Genomic DNA, 16131 nt, shown 5'->3' with positions numbered 1-16131 from the left:
GGTGGTTTTTGGACCAGTGACAATACTTGTGCCCTCCTGGGCTGTGACTCTGGCGGTGGTCTCTGGACCAGTGACGATACTTGTGCCCTCCTGGGCTGTGACTCTGGCGGTGGTCTCTGGACCAGTGACGAAGGTGCTGGTGGTTGTGTCTGGACCGCCGGAAAAGATGGCGCACTTCTCCACCGTGACACTCACAACAGGCTGGGCATACTTCCTCTGGACCTTCCCCACCTTTTTTGGAGTTACAGCTGACTCACCAATCGCCTTCGACCCCATTTCACTTGTTGTCCCACCAAGAGTCTTGACACGGTCCCGTCGTCCACTCTCCAATTTTGGAGCCTTTACAGGGGGTGGGCTGCCAGTGCCTTGGCTCCGGGTCCTACTGCCTGCCCTGGTGGACGGTGCACTCCAAAAACCTGGAACACGCACCACTGGTACTGGAGGCTTTTTGGCTGAGGCGCTACGACGGGACTGATGAATTGGAGGGGAGGATGGGGGCAAAAAGGTCAATTTGACAGAGGGACAGTTTCTGACGGACACTGGGATGGGTAGCTGGAGGGGGTCTGGGAGTGGAGGAAGAGGAGGTGGTTATAGGAGGTGTCACTTTAGGTGTTTTGGGTGCAGGTGCAGGTACTGGAGGCTGTCGTGAGGTGGATGGATGTTGGGTGAGTGATTGCCGGCGTTTGGGTACTTTGGGAGGGGGCGTTACAGACACACTGGGAGAGGACACAGGGGACGTGTAAATGGCAGTGGAGATGGTGAGTGCAGGTGAGTGGCTTGTGGTGCTGGGTGTCCTGGTGCGAGTCCTAGTGCCTGTAGATGTGGTGCATGCAGGTGTGTGTGTAGACGAGACTGAGAGGGAGGAGGGAGAAGAAGAGGAGGGGGACACAGTGGAGACAGTGGATGTTGCTGTATCCGTATGTGTGTGATGCTTGTGTGAGTGCCTGTGGTGTGTGTGGTGCCTATGTTTGCTTGAGTTACTTGTGTGTGTTGACTTGTGTGCATGCTGGTCTGTAGGTGTGCTTGGGATGGGCTGGGGTACAGGGGATTGGGTCTGGGTGGAGGAAGTTGGAGGGGGGATGCTAGACACAGGAAAAAAGGCTGCCATCAGTGCTGAGGCCAGAGATTGCAGGGTTCGCTGAAGGACAGCCTGACCAGAATGAATGCCCTCCAGGAATGCATTACCGTGTTGCAACTCTCGTTCTACACCCTGGATGGCATTCACAATGGTAGACTGCCCAACAGTGAGTGACCTGAGGAGGTCAATGGCCTCCTCACTGAGGGCAGCAGGGGTGACTGGGGCAGGGCCTGAGTTGCCTGGGGCGAAGGTGATGCCCACCCTCCTGGGTGAGCGGGCACGGGGCGAATGCTGAGGGGCTGCTGGGAGGGCGGTGCTGGTAGGGGAGGTGGCGGCTGGACCTGTAGAAGTGGGAGGCACAGATGGTGCCGCCACCACAAGGGAGCTCCCATCGTCGGACGAGTCCGTGTCGCTGGTTGCTGATCCGGTGGCCGACATGAAGCTCCCCTCGCCCTCTGTCCCACTGGTGCATTCAGAGTCTGTGGTGTGGCCCTCCATGGCCATGTGGGATGCAGCTCCCTCATGCTCCGGTGCCACTGTACCTCCGCCTGATGATGCTGATGTACAAATGGACAGGGAGAGCAGAAAAAGGGATGGAGACAGAAGTAAGAGAGTTTTAGTGCATGACATACCGCTACCGTTGGCGGACAAGACAGACGCAGCAGCCCCATGCATTACGCCATGCTCCTGGCCTCTGCACATGCAATTTCTGGGATATGGCCTACATGGCAATGGTGGACATCTGCGCACATGGATGCCACAGGGGCAACTATACCTCAACTTGGCACTCTTCTGAGGTGGGGTAGAGTGCCACATGGCCTACATTACGGAGGGGCCTTGCCTACCGAATTCGCCCTGGCCTAGGGACACCCAGAGCCCACCTCCCCCACCCAGACCCCTCCACTGCACGCAAAGTCCGCAGAATGGGGTTGTACTCACCCCCTTGTGTCTGCTGTGATGTCCTCAAGCGCCCATCCAACTCCGGGTAGGCCACCGCCAGGATCCGGAACATCAGGGGGGTCATGGTGCGACGGGCACCCCTCCCACTTTGGGAGGCCATCCCCAGCTGAGCGTCCGCCGTCTTCTTGCTGCAGCGGCGAATGTCCTCCCATCTCTTACGGCAGTGGGTGCCCCGTCTCTGGTGGGCCCCCAGGGTCCGGACTTCCTTGGCGATGGCACGCTAAATGTCCCTCTTCTGGTGGGCGCTGACCTACATGACATGCACAAGGGAAGAGAAGCAGTCATTACCAACTGCACCATCAATGTGAGTGGCCACCTCCCTACTCTGACCATGTGGCCCATTTATTCCCATTCTTTACTGTAGTATGAACTCAGCCCCCTTCACTCTTCCCCCCAGCCCTGTCCACCCAGGCCTAGCCCATACAACGTGCTCCCGGTGTACTAACCTGTTGGTCTGGAGGACCGTAGAGTAGCATGTACTGGGGGAGGACCCCATCCACAAGTTTCTCCAACTCCTGTGCAGTGAAGGCAGGGGCCCTTTCCCCAGACACAGCAGCCATCGTCGCTTCCAGACCGAGGTCACAGCAGCACTAGCAGTGTAGGTCCTCTCCTGTCGAAGGTCTGGTATCTAGTGATTTAACAGATAGAAAACGGCGGTGACGTCCGCGGCGGTGACGTCCGCGGCGATGCGCATCATCACCGCCAGCGCACCTGTTCATTGGCTCCTGGGACCCATAGGGTCCAATGTCAACCAATGCAGCAGTGCGCCGCGGTCTACGACCGCGACGGTGTGCAACGCCAGCGCTGTTACCCCACAATCCCATTGTCCCAGTTTAGAGGTCAGGCAGCCGCCATTTCAGGGGCCCACATGGATTCTTTTTCAAATGCGTCACACATACCGAGGTCTACACTCAACACACATACAGGAAGGGTTCATTGTCTGGTGTAGTCTTGTGTGTGACTGTGGATACATACCTGGAGGAATATTGACTGGTTATTCGCTGTTGTCCTTCGTAGGCACCGTCAGCTGGGACATGTGAGAAGATGGCGGAATCCTCCGGTGTACCGACCGCTGGTGGACCTGTTGACAATGCAAGAGAGACATTTAATCATCACCTACAGGTTTGACTGTGCCACAATCCAGGAACTAGGTACCCAGTTGGAGCCAGACTTGATGTCACCAATCCGCCATCCGACTGGAATCCCCTCTGACGTGCAGGTGCTGTCAGTGCTCCATTTCCTTGCAAGTGGGTCTTTTCAGACAACAGTGGCCATGGCATTAGGGATGTCCCAGCCTATGTTTTCAAATGTGTTGTCCAGAGTGTTGGCTGCCCTGCTGAAACACGTAAGGAGATACATAATTTTTCCTGAGGTGGAGGATTTGCCTACAGTGAAAGGTGACTTCTATGCCCTTGGGCATATCCCGAACGCCATTGATGGGACCCATGTAGCTCTGGTCCCCCCGCAGGAGTGAACAGGTGTAGAGGAACCGGAAGAGTTATCATTCGATGAATGTCCAGATGGTCTGTTTGGCAGACCAGTACATCTCGCAGGTAAATGCTATGTTCCCTGGCTCTGTGCATGACGCCTATATCCTGCGCAATAGCAGCATCTCTGATATGATGGGTCAACTCCAGAGGCACCGTGTTTGGCTATTGGGGGACTCTGGTTACCCCAACCTTTCCTGGCTATTGACCCCAGTGAGGAATCCCAAGACCAGGGCAGAGGAACGCTACAATGATGCCCATGGGCGGACTAGGAGGATTATCAAACGCACCTTTGGCCTTCTTAAGGCCAGGTTCAGGTGCCTCCATATGACAGGTAGGTCCCTATTCTACTCACCGAAGAAGGTGTGCGACATCATCATCGCCTGCTCCATGCTCCATAATTTAGCATTGCGACGCCAGGTGCCTTTTCTGCAGGAGGATGATCCAGATGACGGTGTTGTTGCAGCTGTGGAGTCTGTGGAGCCTGTGGACAGTGATGAGGATGAAGCTGAGGAAGAAGAAAACGACAACAGGGAGTCAGTCATACAGCAATATTTCCAGTGAAACTCAGGTGAGTACATTTTCCGGTGTAACATTCATTAACTTTCACACGTCTACCTCTATCCTGTACCGACATTTCACTCACTATTTGTTAACTGAGTTGTCCCCTTCCATTTCAGTTTCACAAATGTGGTAACCTACGTGTCAACTGCTTGCATCCTTGAAGGGCTTGTGATGTGTGACATTGGTATGTTAGCCTTCCAATGGGTAACCCATTATGACACTGTCATTGATAATAGAAAAATACAAATCATAGACTGACTCCAGTTTTTTTAGTGTTTCAAGTGTGTTTATTTAAGTGCTAAAAATGAAGGGGGGTTGGAAAATGGTGACGGGTGATGGTGGAGGAATGTCCATGGCAGAGTCCAGTCTATTAGTCTCACAGGTACATTGCACATCTGCCCATTGAAAGTGGAGCTGGGGCAGTTCCGATTTGGACATGGTAACAAAGTGGGACAGTGGGGGGACAATCAGGGTGGTCTTATTTCCTGGCGGGGGTCTTGCCATCTTGCTCTGTCCTGTTCCTGGATCTCAGGGCCCGCTTGCGTGGTGGTTGTCCGTCTGCAGAGTATGGGGTGCTGGTGTGGTGGTCCTGTGGCGGGGCGTCCTGTCCACTAGCGCCAGCGGAGGTGGTAGGCAGTTCATCGTCGTGGCTAGTGTCAGGGGCCCCTTGGAGTGCCACGGTGTCCCGCAAGGTCTTTTGAATGTCCGTCAGCACCACTACGATGGTGCCCAGGGTGGAGCCTATGGTCCTGAGCTCCTCCCTGAACCCCAAATACTGCTCCTCCTGCAGACGCAGGGTCTCCTGCAACTTGTCCAGGACCGTGGCCATCGTCTCCTGGGAGTGGTGGTAGGCTCCCATGATGGAGGAGAGGGCCTCGTGGAGAGTTGGTTCCCTTGGCCTGTCCTCCCTCTGTCGCACAGCAGCCCTGCCAGTTCCCCTGTGTTCCTGTGCCTCCGTTCCCTGGACCGTGTGCCCACTACCACTGCCCCCAGGTCCCTGTTGTTGTTGGGGTGGTGGGATAGCCTGGGTGCCCTGTAGTGGTGGACACACCGCTGATTGACCTGTCCTGGGTAGGGAGGTTTGGGACCGCTGGGTGGGTGCTGTGCTGGTGTTACCAGAGGGTGGAAGCTCAGTGTTGGCCTGTGCCTGTGCGAGGGGAACTGACTGTCCTGAGGCCCACGATGGTCCGGGGTGGTCATCAAGATCCAGTAGGGCAGAGCTGCTCTCGTCACTGTGGGCCTCTTCTGGGGGTGGAGTGGTTTTGTCTGGACCCTCTGGTGTGGTGACGTTCCTTCGGGTTCCTGCGGGGGTATAAGTACTTGATTATTGCATGTGTGTGTGTAATGGTGTGCAATGGTTGGGTGTGCGTGAACCCCAGTGCAGGCATTCATGTGTGTGGGGTTGTGTGCTGATGGTTGGGGGGTGTTTTGGGTATGTGCAGTGGGCATGCTTTGGTGATGAGTGTCCATGGTTAGTTGTGTCATGCAGGTCTTGAGGTTGGGATGTGTAGTTGGTGTTATTAGTACATTAGTGAGGAGTTTGGGTGATAGGGGAGGGTGTGGGGTGGGGGTGTGTGATAGCATGTAGGTAGGGTGGGGATGTGATAGTTAAGATTTGACTTACCAGTGTCCGTTCCTCCGACGACTCCTCCGAGGCCCTCAGGATGCAAGATGGTCAAGACTTGCTCCTCCCATGTTGTTAGTTGAGGGGGAGGAGGTGGGGGTCCGCCGCCAGTCTGTTGTACCGCGATGTGGTGCCTGGATACCGTTGAACGCACCTTCCCCCGTAGGTCGTTCCACCTCTTCCTGATGCCCTCCCTATTTCTTGGGTACTGTCCCACTGCTTTGACCCTGTCCACTATTCTTTGCCATAGCTCCATCTTCCTTGCAATTGATGTGTGCAGTACCTGTGAGCCAAATATCTGTGGCTCTACCCGTAGGATTTCCTCCACCATGACCCTGAGCTCCTCCTCGGAGAAGCGGGGGTGTCTTTGGCGTGACATGGGGTGGTGTGTGTGATGTGTGGGGTGGTGTATGTGGTGATGAGTGTGGTGAGTGTAGTAGTATGTGGTGTTTTGTGCTTGGATGTTGTGTGAGTGATGGTGTTGTGTGTCTGTGGATGCTACTGTTGTTTCTGGTGGTGTCTCTCTCTGGCCTTATTTTGAAATTTTGGTAGTAATGGTTTGTGGGTGATGTGGGTGTGTGCTTTATATTAGATTTGGTGTGTGGGAGTGGTGTGTATGTGTCTCAGGTGTGTGTATTTCGAAATGTCCAATGTGGCTGTGTTTTGGAGATGTGTGTGTATTTTGAGCGCGGCGGTGTGTACCGCCAATGGAATACCGCGGTTGAAAGACCGCTGCGTGGATTCATGGGTTGTAATAGCATGGGCATGTTTCTGTTGGCGTGGAGGTGGAGGATGTGTTTCCGCCAGTTTATCGCTGACCTTTGGTGTGGCGGTATTGTGTCGGTGTCTGAATTTCGGCAGATTCCGTGATGTGTGTCATAATAGCTGTGGCGGTCTACCGCCGCCGCAGCAGTGTATTGGCGGTCTTCTGCACGGCAGTAAGCGCCTTATACCGCCAGGGTCATAATGACCCCCATAATGTATGAAAAGGTACATGCAGTGTCTGTTGGGGCCATGTATGTGTGATTAGTGATGTATAATGGTTGTGTATATTAAAATAACAATGGTACATATCAGACTTGTCTGGTGCTTTAGTACTTACCCAGAAGCCACATGTTGCCAAATTCTCCTGCTGCCATCCGCAGAGCAAGAGGTGACCAGCGCAATATGTAGCTGTCATGTGTCCTGCCTGGGAACACTGCATTCACACCAGTAAAGCAGCCACTGGCATCACATACACCCTTCACGTTGATGGAGTGCATCAGTGTCTGTTGTGGAAGATGTGTGCATTATGGCAAGGTGGCTGAAAAGCCATATGGATGCAATCAATTGCACCTACCACTATGGGAAGTGGAAAAAGAAGTAGAAATCCCTAGCAATACTTTGTCTTCTTGCCCGTGTAGAGGGCAAACATATCTGGAGATGTGCTCTCCTACTGATGCAGCTCAGTACCTGATGCAAGCATTGGGACTGGCTTGTCTGAGAGATGCCCACAATGTCATTGGTCACCCAATGGAAAGACCCCGTAGTAAAGAAATGGAGAGCTGCTAAGATCTTGACATAGGCTGGGATGGCATGGGAGCAGCATTAGTCAGTCAATATCCTGCTCCCACTCACAAACCATCTGCAAGATGATATCAAGGGGAAAATGGTATCTGGAACTGACAACTTGGCTGTACATCCCATAGAGGTTGATCATTTGTCTAAAGATCCTCCCTGCTCTCCTGCTCCTCAAACTATTATATTGCATGAGAAAGGGAAACCGGGAAACACATTCAGCAACATGTTTTTTTTTTTTGTCCTCATTAATAAACCCCACAGTCTGAAACATCCATCAAATGAACATCCAGGATTCGATTCCTTCCGATTCATTCGCCATATGGAACTATCAAATCAGATCAAGGGCAGTCCATGTCATAGGGCTGGTTTACCCCTCTAGAGCACTACGGCACCATGCTCCTTTGGACTTAATCATGAATAATCATCAGGCAGGCACTATTTCCGTGCAAACCAATCTATTAATGGGCTCCAGAACTCCAACCTCTTCCCACTACAGCCCTTCTCCTTAGTGTCACACATTAAATTATACATTAAAGAGTCTTTCCATTCCACAACCAATGGGGGCATTTGGCTGGCCCATTTCCTACACATCTCTCTTCTGGCCAACGGTATAATATAGAACAGCAACTTGGCACTGTCCGTTTTGACCCTCTCACTCTGTGTACAACCAAAAATAATCAGAGAGGCAGTTATCTTATAATTAATAGATAGTATCTTATTAATACAGTCACAAATCTCTGTCCAGAACCCACTTAAAAGAGGACATTCCACAAACATATGCAGGTCATCTGCAGAATCCAGAGTGCATTTCCGACAACTAACCTTATTATCAGACTTCACTCTTGTTAACTTTCCGGGAGTCCAAAACACCCTATGAATTGTAAACAAATGATTCCTTCTTAGACATGCTGGTTTAACTGCGGAATACAACAATGCTATGGATACTTGTTCCAATTCTGTTATCTGTACTCCTGGGAGATGATCTTTCCAAATGACATTGGCATTAGAAATTCTCCATCTATCGTATCTAAAAGTGTCCAATACCAACTTGATAGTTCTTTTTTATTCATAACGCCTTTCTAAAATAATCTTTCAGCTGCATTAGAACCACCCACTCCCCCACGGCACTCTTTCACCCAACTCCTTATTTTCAGATACTTAAATTTAGAAAAACTTACTCCTGTGTCTCTTACAAGATCTTGATAGGAAACCAAATCCTCCTCCGTACACAATTGGCCCCATTGCAAAAACCCAGCCTCTCTCAAAAAAACAGCTAAAACATCCTTGGACCATTCTGGCAAACCCAGTGAATTCCATGTAGGGGCATGTTTGCTATAATATGTTACATTTGTGGCATTCCTTATCTCAAACCAAACTTTTGCTGCATCTAACAATATTCTGAGCCTCACATTCTTAAACAATTTGGATCTCCAAATTTGTACAAGAAGTCCCCCTCAACAACCCTCTCATATTTCATCATTACTTCCAGAATCTGCCCCAGTTCTGAGATTGTGGTCCCACCAAAAGCCCTCCTCATATTTTTAATGAAAGTTGCCCATGCATAGAGTTGTAAGTCCAGTAGTCCTAGTTCCCCTTTCTCTCTCCTCCAACTCAATTTCTTCCATGCTATACGTGCTACCCTGTTGCCCCATATAAAACAACTAATCTTACTATGAAATGTATTCAACCTTTCTTTATCGAATCTCAAAGTAAGTGAATTAAAAATAAAAAGCATTTTCGGTAGAATCAGCATTTTACTAAAATTGGACCTTCCTAAAATAGTCAGTGGTAAATAAGCCCAACTCTTCATTTGTTTACATGACTTGATTATAACCCCTCAGTGCCGCGGACGTAATGGTTACGTCCTGCGGCACAGTGCTGCTGTGCTCAGGACGTAACCATTACATCCTGGGCACACAGCCCAGAGGGAGTGCTAGCACTCCCTCTGTGGGGTTTCCCCCCACCCCCCAAGGCAGGGATGGAAGGGGAAGCCCTTCCCCTTCCACCCCTGACCCCCCCACCCCCGTGACGTCAGCGCGCAAACTTGCGCTGATTAGCACAGAGCCTCCTCCCATCGTGCTGGAACCTGATCGGAAGAAAAATGCTTTGCATTTCTCTTCCGATCACGTGGGGGAGGCTGAGAGAGGCTTCAAAGGGAAGGAAAGTTATTTCCTTCCCTTTGAAGTCTCTCTCTGCGTTTTGGCAGCCGGATTGAAAGCAATCCGGCTGTCAAAACACCCACTAGACACCAGGGATTTTATTTAAAAAATGAAATTGGCATAAGGGAGCGACCCCTTGGGCAAGGGTCGCTCCCAGGGGGGGGGGGCATTTTTTTTTAAGACCTTTTCTGCCCCCAGGGGGGGCAGAAACCTCTAGGCACCAGGGATATATATATATATTTTTTTTGTGTTAGAGGTCTGGAGCGACCCCTTAGGCAAGGGTCGCTCCCATAGGGGGCAAATTATATTTAGGCCATTTCTGTCCCCCTTGGGGGCAGATTGGCCTATTTTTATGAGGCCAATCTGCCCCCAAGGGGGACAGAAACCACTAGACACCAGGGAGTTTTTTTATTTGTTCGCAAATTTCACATAAGGGGAGCGACCCCTTAGGCAACGGTCGTTCCCCTGGGGGGTAAATTTATTTTAGGCCATTTTTGCCCCCCAGGAGGGCAGATCAGCCTATTTTAATTAGGCTGATCTGCCCCCAAGGGGGGCAGAAACCACAATGCACATTTTTGTTGTTGTTTTACAGATGGGGAGCATCCCCTTTGGCAAGGGTCGCTCCCCTGGGGGGGCAAATTGTATTTAGGCCATTTCTGCCCGCTTTGGGGGCAGATCAGCTGATTTTAGGTCAACCACTAGGCACCAGGGATTTTTATTTTTGCACCATCACGCAAGGGGAGCGACCCCGTAGGCAAGGGTCGCTCCCTGGGGGTGGGTGGGGGGGCACATTTATTTTAGGCCATTTCTGCCCCCCTGGGGGCAGATCGGCCTATTGTTATTAGGACGATCTGCCCCCGGGGGGCAGAAACCTTTAGGCGCCAGGGCACATTTTTTTGGTGTGTTTTTTTTGTTTGTTTTTTTAGAGATGGGGAGCGCCCCTTAGGCAAGGGTCACTCCCCTGGAGGGGCAAATTGTATTTAGACCATTTCTGCCAACTCCCTGGGGGCAAATCAGCTGATTTTAGGTGAATCTGCCCCCAAGGCTGGCAGAAACCACTAGGCACTGGTGATCTTTTTTTTTGAGCCGTCACGCAAGGAGAGCGACCCCGTAGGCAAGGGTCGCTCTCCGGGGTCGGTGGGGGGCAAATTTATTTTAGGCCATTTCTGCCCCACCTGGGGCCGGCTTAGCTAGAGGCCAAAATCCACAGGTAGGCACTTTGCAAAAAACACCTCTGTTTTCTGTGAAAAAATGTGATGTGTCCATGTTGTGTTTTGGGCCATTTCCTTTTGTGGGCGCTAGGCCCACCCACAAAAGTCAGGTACCATTTTTATTGGGAGACCTGGGGGAACGCTGGGTGGAAGGACATTTGTGGCTCCTCTCAGATTCCAGAACTTTCTGTCACCGAAATGAGAGGAAAAAGTGTTTTTTTTGCCAAAGTTTGAGGTTTGCAAAGGATTCTGGGTAACAGAACCTGGTCAGAGCCCCACAAGTCACCCCATCTTGGATTCCCCTAGGTGTCTAGTTTTCAGAAATGTGCTGGTTTGCTAGGTTTCCCCAGGTGCCGGCTGAGCTAGAGGCCAAAATCCACAGGTAGGCACTGTTTTCTGTGAATAAATGTGATGTGTCCATGTTGTGTTTTGGGCCACTTCCTGTCGCGGGCGCCAGGCCTACCCACACAAGTGAGGAATCATTTGTATCGGGAGACTTGGGGGAACGCTGGGTGGAAGGAAATTTGTGGCTCCTCTCAGATTCCAGAACTTTCTGTCACCGAAATGTTAGGAAAATGTGTTTTTTTAGCCAAATTCTGAGGTTTGCAAAGGATTCTGGGTAACAGAACCTAGTCAGAACCCCACAAGTCACCTCATCTTGGATTCCCCTAGGTCTCTAGTTTTCAAAAATGCACAGGTTTGGTAGGTTTCCCTCGGTGCTGGCTGAGCTAGGGGCCAAAATCTACATTTAGGCAATTTGCAAAAAACACCTCTGTTTTCTGTAAAAAAAAAATGGGATGTGTCTACGTCGTTTTTTGGGCCATTTCCTTTCGTGGGCGCTAGGCCTACCCATACAAGAGAGGTACCATTTTTATCGGTAGACTTGGGGGAACGCTGGGTGGAAGGAAATTTGTGGCTCCTCTCAGATTCCAGAACTTTCTGTCACCGAAATGTGAGGAAAATGTGTTTTTCTAGCCATATTTTGAGGTTTGCAAAGGATTCTGGGTAACAGAACCTGGTCAGAGCCCCACAAGTCACCCCATCTTGGATTCCCCTAGGTCTCTAGTTTTCAAAAATGCACAGGTTTGGTAGGTTTCCCTAGGTGCCGGCTGAGCTAGGGGCCAAAATCTACAGGTAGGCACTTTGCAAAAAACACCTCTGTTTTCTGTAAAAAAAAAATGGGATGTGTCCACGTCGTGTTTTGGGCCATTTCCTTTCGTGGGCGCTAGGCCTACCCACACAAGTGAGGTACCATTTTTATCGGAAGACTTGGGGGAACGCTGGGTGGAAGGAAATTTGTGGCTCCTCTCAGATTCCAGTACTTTCTGTCACCGAAATGTGAGGAAAATGTGTTTTTCATGCCAAATTTTGAGGTTTGCAAAGTATTCTGGGTAACAGAACCTGGTCAGAGTCCCACAAGTCACCCCATCTTGGATTCCCCTAGGTCTCTAGTTTTCAAAAATGCACAGGCTTGGTAGGTTTCCCTAGGTGCCGGCTGAGCTAGGGGCCAAAATCTACAGGTAGACACTTTGTAAAAAACAGCTCTGATTTCTGTAAAAAAATGGGATGTTTCCACGTTGTGTTTTGGGCCATTTCCTTTCGTGGGTACTAGGCCTACCCACACAAGTGAGGTACGATTTTTATCGGGAGACTTGGGGGAACGCTGGGTGGAAGGAAATTTGTGGCTCCTCTCAGATGCCAGAACTTTCTGTCACCGAAATGTGAGGAAAATGTGTTTTTCAAGCCAAATTTTGAGGTTTGCAAAGTATTCTGGGTAACAGAACCTGGTCAGAGTCCCACAAGTCACCCCATCTTGGATTCCCCTAGGTCTCTAGTTTTCAAAAAGGCATAGGCTTGGTAGGTTTCCCTAGGTGCCGGCTGAGCTAGGGGCCAAAATCTACAGGTAGACACTTTGTAAAAAACAGCTCTGATTTCTGTAAAAAAATGGGATGTTTCCACGTTGTGTTTTGGGCCATTTCCTTTCGTGGGTACTAGGCCTACCCACACAAGTGAGGTACGATTTTTATCGGGAGACTTGGGGGAACGCTGGGTGGAAGGAAATTTGTGGCTCCTCTCAGATGCCAGAACTTTCTGTCACCGAAATGTGAGGAAAATGTGTTTTTCAAGCCAAATTTTGAGGTTTGCAAAGGATTCTGGGTAACAGAACCTGGTCAGAGCCCCACAAGTCATCCCATCTTGGATTCCCCTAGGTCTCTAGTTTTCAAAAATGCACAGGTTTGGTAGGTTTCCGTAGGTGCCGGCTGAGCTAGGGGCCAAAATCTACAGGTAGGCACTTTGTAAAAAACAGCTCTGATTTCTGTAAAAAAATGGTATGTGTCCACGTTGTGTTTTGGGCCATTTCCTTTCGTGGGTGCTAGGCCTACCCACACAAGTGAGGTACCATTTTTATCGGGAGACTTGGGGGAACGCTGGGTGGAAGGAAATTTGTGGCTCCTCTCAGATTCTAGAACTTTCTGTCACCGAAATGTGAGGAAAATGGGTTTTTTTTTAGCCAAATTTCGAGGTTTGCAAAGGATTCTGGGTAACAGAACCTGGTCAGAGCCCCCCAAGTAACCCCATCTTGGATTCCCCTAGGTCTCTAGTTTTCAAAAATGCACAGGTTTGGTAGGCTTCCCTAGGTGGCGGCTGAGCTACAGGCCAAAATCCACATCTAGGCACTTTGTAAAAAACAGCTCTGATTTCTATTGGACAATGTGATGTGTCCACGTTGTGTTTTGGGGCATTTCCTGTCACGGGCGCTAGGCCTACTCACACAAGTGAGGTATCATTTTTATAGGGAGACTTGGGGGAACATAGAATAGCAAAACAAGTGTTATTGCCCCTTGTCTTTCTCTACATTTATTCCTTCCAAATATAAGAGAGTGTATAAAAAAGACGTCTATTTGAGAAATGCCCTGTAATTCACATGCTAGTATGGGCACCCCGAATTCAGAGATGTGGAAATAACCACTGCTCCTCAACACCTTATCTTGTGCCCATTTTGGAAATACAAAGTTTTTCTTGATAGCTATTTTTTACTCTTTATATTTCAACAAATGAATTGCTGTATACCCGGTAAAGAATGAAAACCCACTGCAGGGTGCAGGTCATTTATTGGCTCTTGTTACCTAGAGTTCTTGATGAACCTACAAGCCCTATATATCCCCGCAACCAGAAGAGTCCAGCAGATGTAACAATATATTGCTTTAAAAAATCTGACTTTGCAGGAAAAAGTTACAGAGTAAAACGTGGAGAAAAATTGCAGATTTTTTCACCTCAATTTCAATATTTATTTTTTTCAGTTGTTATTTTCTGTAGGAAACCCTTGTAGGATCTACACAAACTACCCCTTGCTGAATTCAGAATTTTGTCTACTTTTCAGAAATGTTTCGGTTTCTGGGATCCAGCATTGGTTTCATGCCCATTTCTGTCACTGACTGGAAGGAGGCTGAAAGCACAAAAAATCAGAAAAAAGGTGGTATGTCCCAGTAAAATGCCAAAATTGTGTTGAAAAATTAGGTTTTCTGATTCAAGTCTGCCTGTTCCTGAAATCTGCAAAGCTGGTGATTTTAGCACCATAAACCCTTTGTTGATGCCATTTTCAGGGAAAAAACCACAAGCCTTCTTCTGCAGCCCCTTTTTCTCATTTGTTTAAAAACAAAACAACATTTTCACTGTATTTTGGCTAATTTCTTGGCCTCCTTCTGGGGAACCTACAAAGTCTGGGTACCTCTAGAATCCCAAGGATGTTGGAAAAAAAGGACAAAATTTGGCGTGGGTAGCTTATGTGAACAAAAAGTTATAAGGGCCTAAGCTCAAACTGCCCCAAATAGCCAAAAAAAGGCCTAGCAGCGAAGGGGATAATTCTATCGAACTTTCTTTCTGCGATCTTCCCCACCTCATGTGTTATCATAATGCCCAAATGTTTCAACTCTCTGCTAACCTTAACACTCCCCTCGGGCATATGCTCAACCATATTCCAGGTCATAACTTCCGTTTTATCCTTATTCACCACATACCCTGTTATCCTCCCAAATTCTATAATCAGGTCATCCAAAACCGGCAAGGAATGCTTTAAATTACTTGTATAAACCATCAGATCATCTGCATATAGGGCTACTTTCCTATATCAATTCCCACACTGAAAAGGGAGTATCATCAACTCACTTTTAATCTTACAAGCCAAAGATTCTATATATAAATCAAATAATAGGGGGGGGTAACGGGCATCCTTGTCTTGTTCCCCTCTCAATCATAAAGGGGTGAGTTAAGACGCCATTAACCAAAATTCTTGCCAATGGATTCTGATATATCAACCTTAATATCCTTGTAAACCTTCTCCCCAGATTGAGAGGCTCACAAAGAGTGATCAAACAAGTCCAATTCACTGTATCAAATGCCTTCGCAGCATCAATCATCACCACCGCTAAAGGAACTTTACATGTACTTGCCAAGTCTATTGCACCTATCAAACCTTGAGTTAACTCATGAAGGCATCTCCCCTTTATAAACCGCTTCTCATCTACCTGAATCAATTTCTCTAGGACTCTACCTAATCTTTTCGCAAACATTTTTGCAAAACATTTATAGTCATTATTCAGTAACGAAATTGGCCTATATGAATCACGCCTCGTGGGGGTCTTTTCCAGGCTTTAATATTAAAGTAATCTTTGCCTCCCTCCAAGAGGGAGGCAGTGCTGCCCCTTCTATACAAATATTATCACATAGCCCTGCAGAAACCTTACCTATGCTATCGCCCAGAATCTTATACATTTCAAGCGGTAGGCCATCTGACCCCGGCGCCTTCCCCGATTTACCAGAGCCGATCACTTCTTCCACTTCAGCTCGACTAATTCCTTTATTCAAAATTTCTCTATCATCATCACCCAGGGACATGATGTCTACTCCTTTCATCCAATTCTTAACCAAACATGGAGTTATATCTACCCTCTCCAAGTAAAGGTTTTGAAAATAATCTCGAAAAGACTTTCCTATTTCCTCATTTCCTCTACAAATTTCCCCTACGTTGTTTCCCTGAATTTCCCCCCATCTTATGTCTAATCTGCTTTGATTTTATTTACCAAGCTAATACCTTCCCACAATTTTCTCCATATTCAAAAAAAATTGTTCTATTAGCTTCGCATCTTTCTTTAACTCTATTGTCTAGTTCAATTACAAGTTAATTTTGAAATTCTTGGAGAAGCTTAGGTAATCTTTCCAAATCTTCCTCCTGACCCTTTTTACTTATCATCTCCTTTTCGACTAATTGTATACGCTCTTCTAGGATGCTAATCTTGTTCATGTTTTTCCTCCTCTTAAAAGAAGCTGCTCTAATCAACCTACCTCTCAGAAAGGCTTTAAAAGCACCTAAACCATATCTGGTGAAGATGAACCAGCATTTAGCTTAAACAATTATTCTGTATCCTTTTTCAAACCTGCTACAAGAGTTTCATCTAAAAGGAGAGTTCTATCTAATGTCCACCTGCTC

Source organism: Pleurodeles waltl, chromosome 3_1 (assembly GCF_031143425.1).
Source record: "Pleurodeles waltl isolate 20211129_DDA chromosome 3_1, aPleWal1.hap1.20221129, whole genome shotgun sequence".
Classification (NCBI taxonomy): Eukaryota; Metazoa; Chordata; class Amphibia; order Caudata; family Salamandridae; genus Pleurodeles; species Pleurodeles waltl.
The sequence above is the reverse complement of the archived record's forward strand: the minus strand, read 5'-3'. Positions refer to the sequence as shown.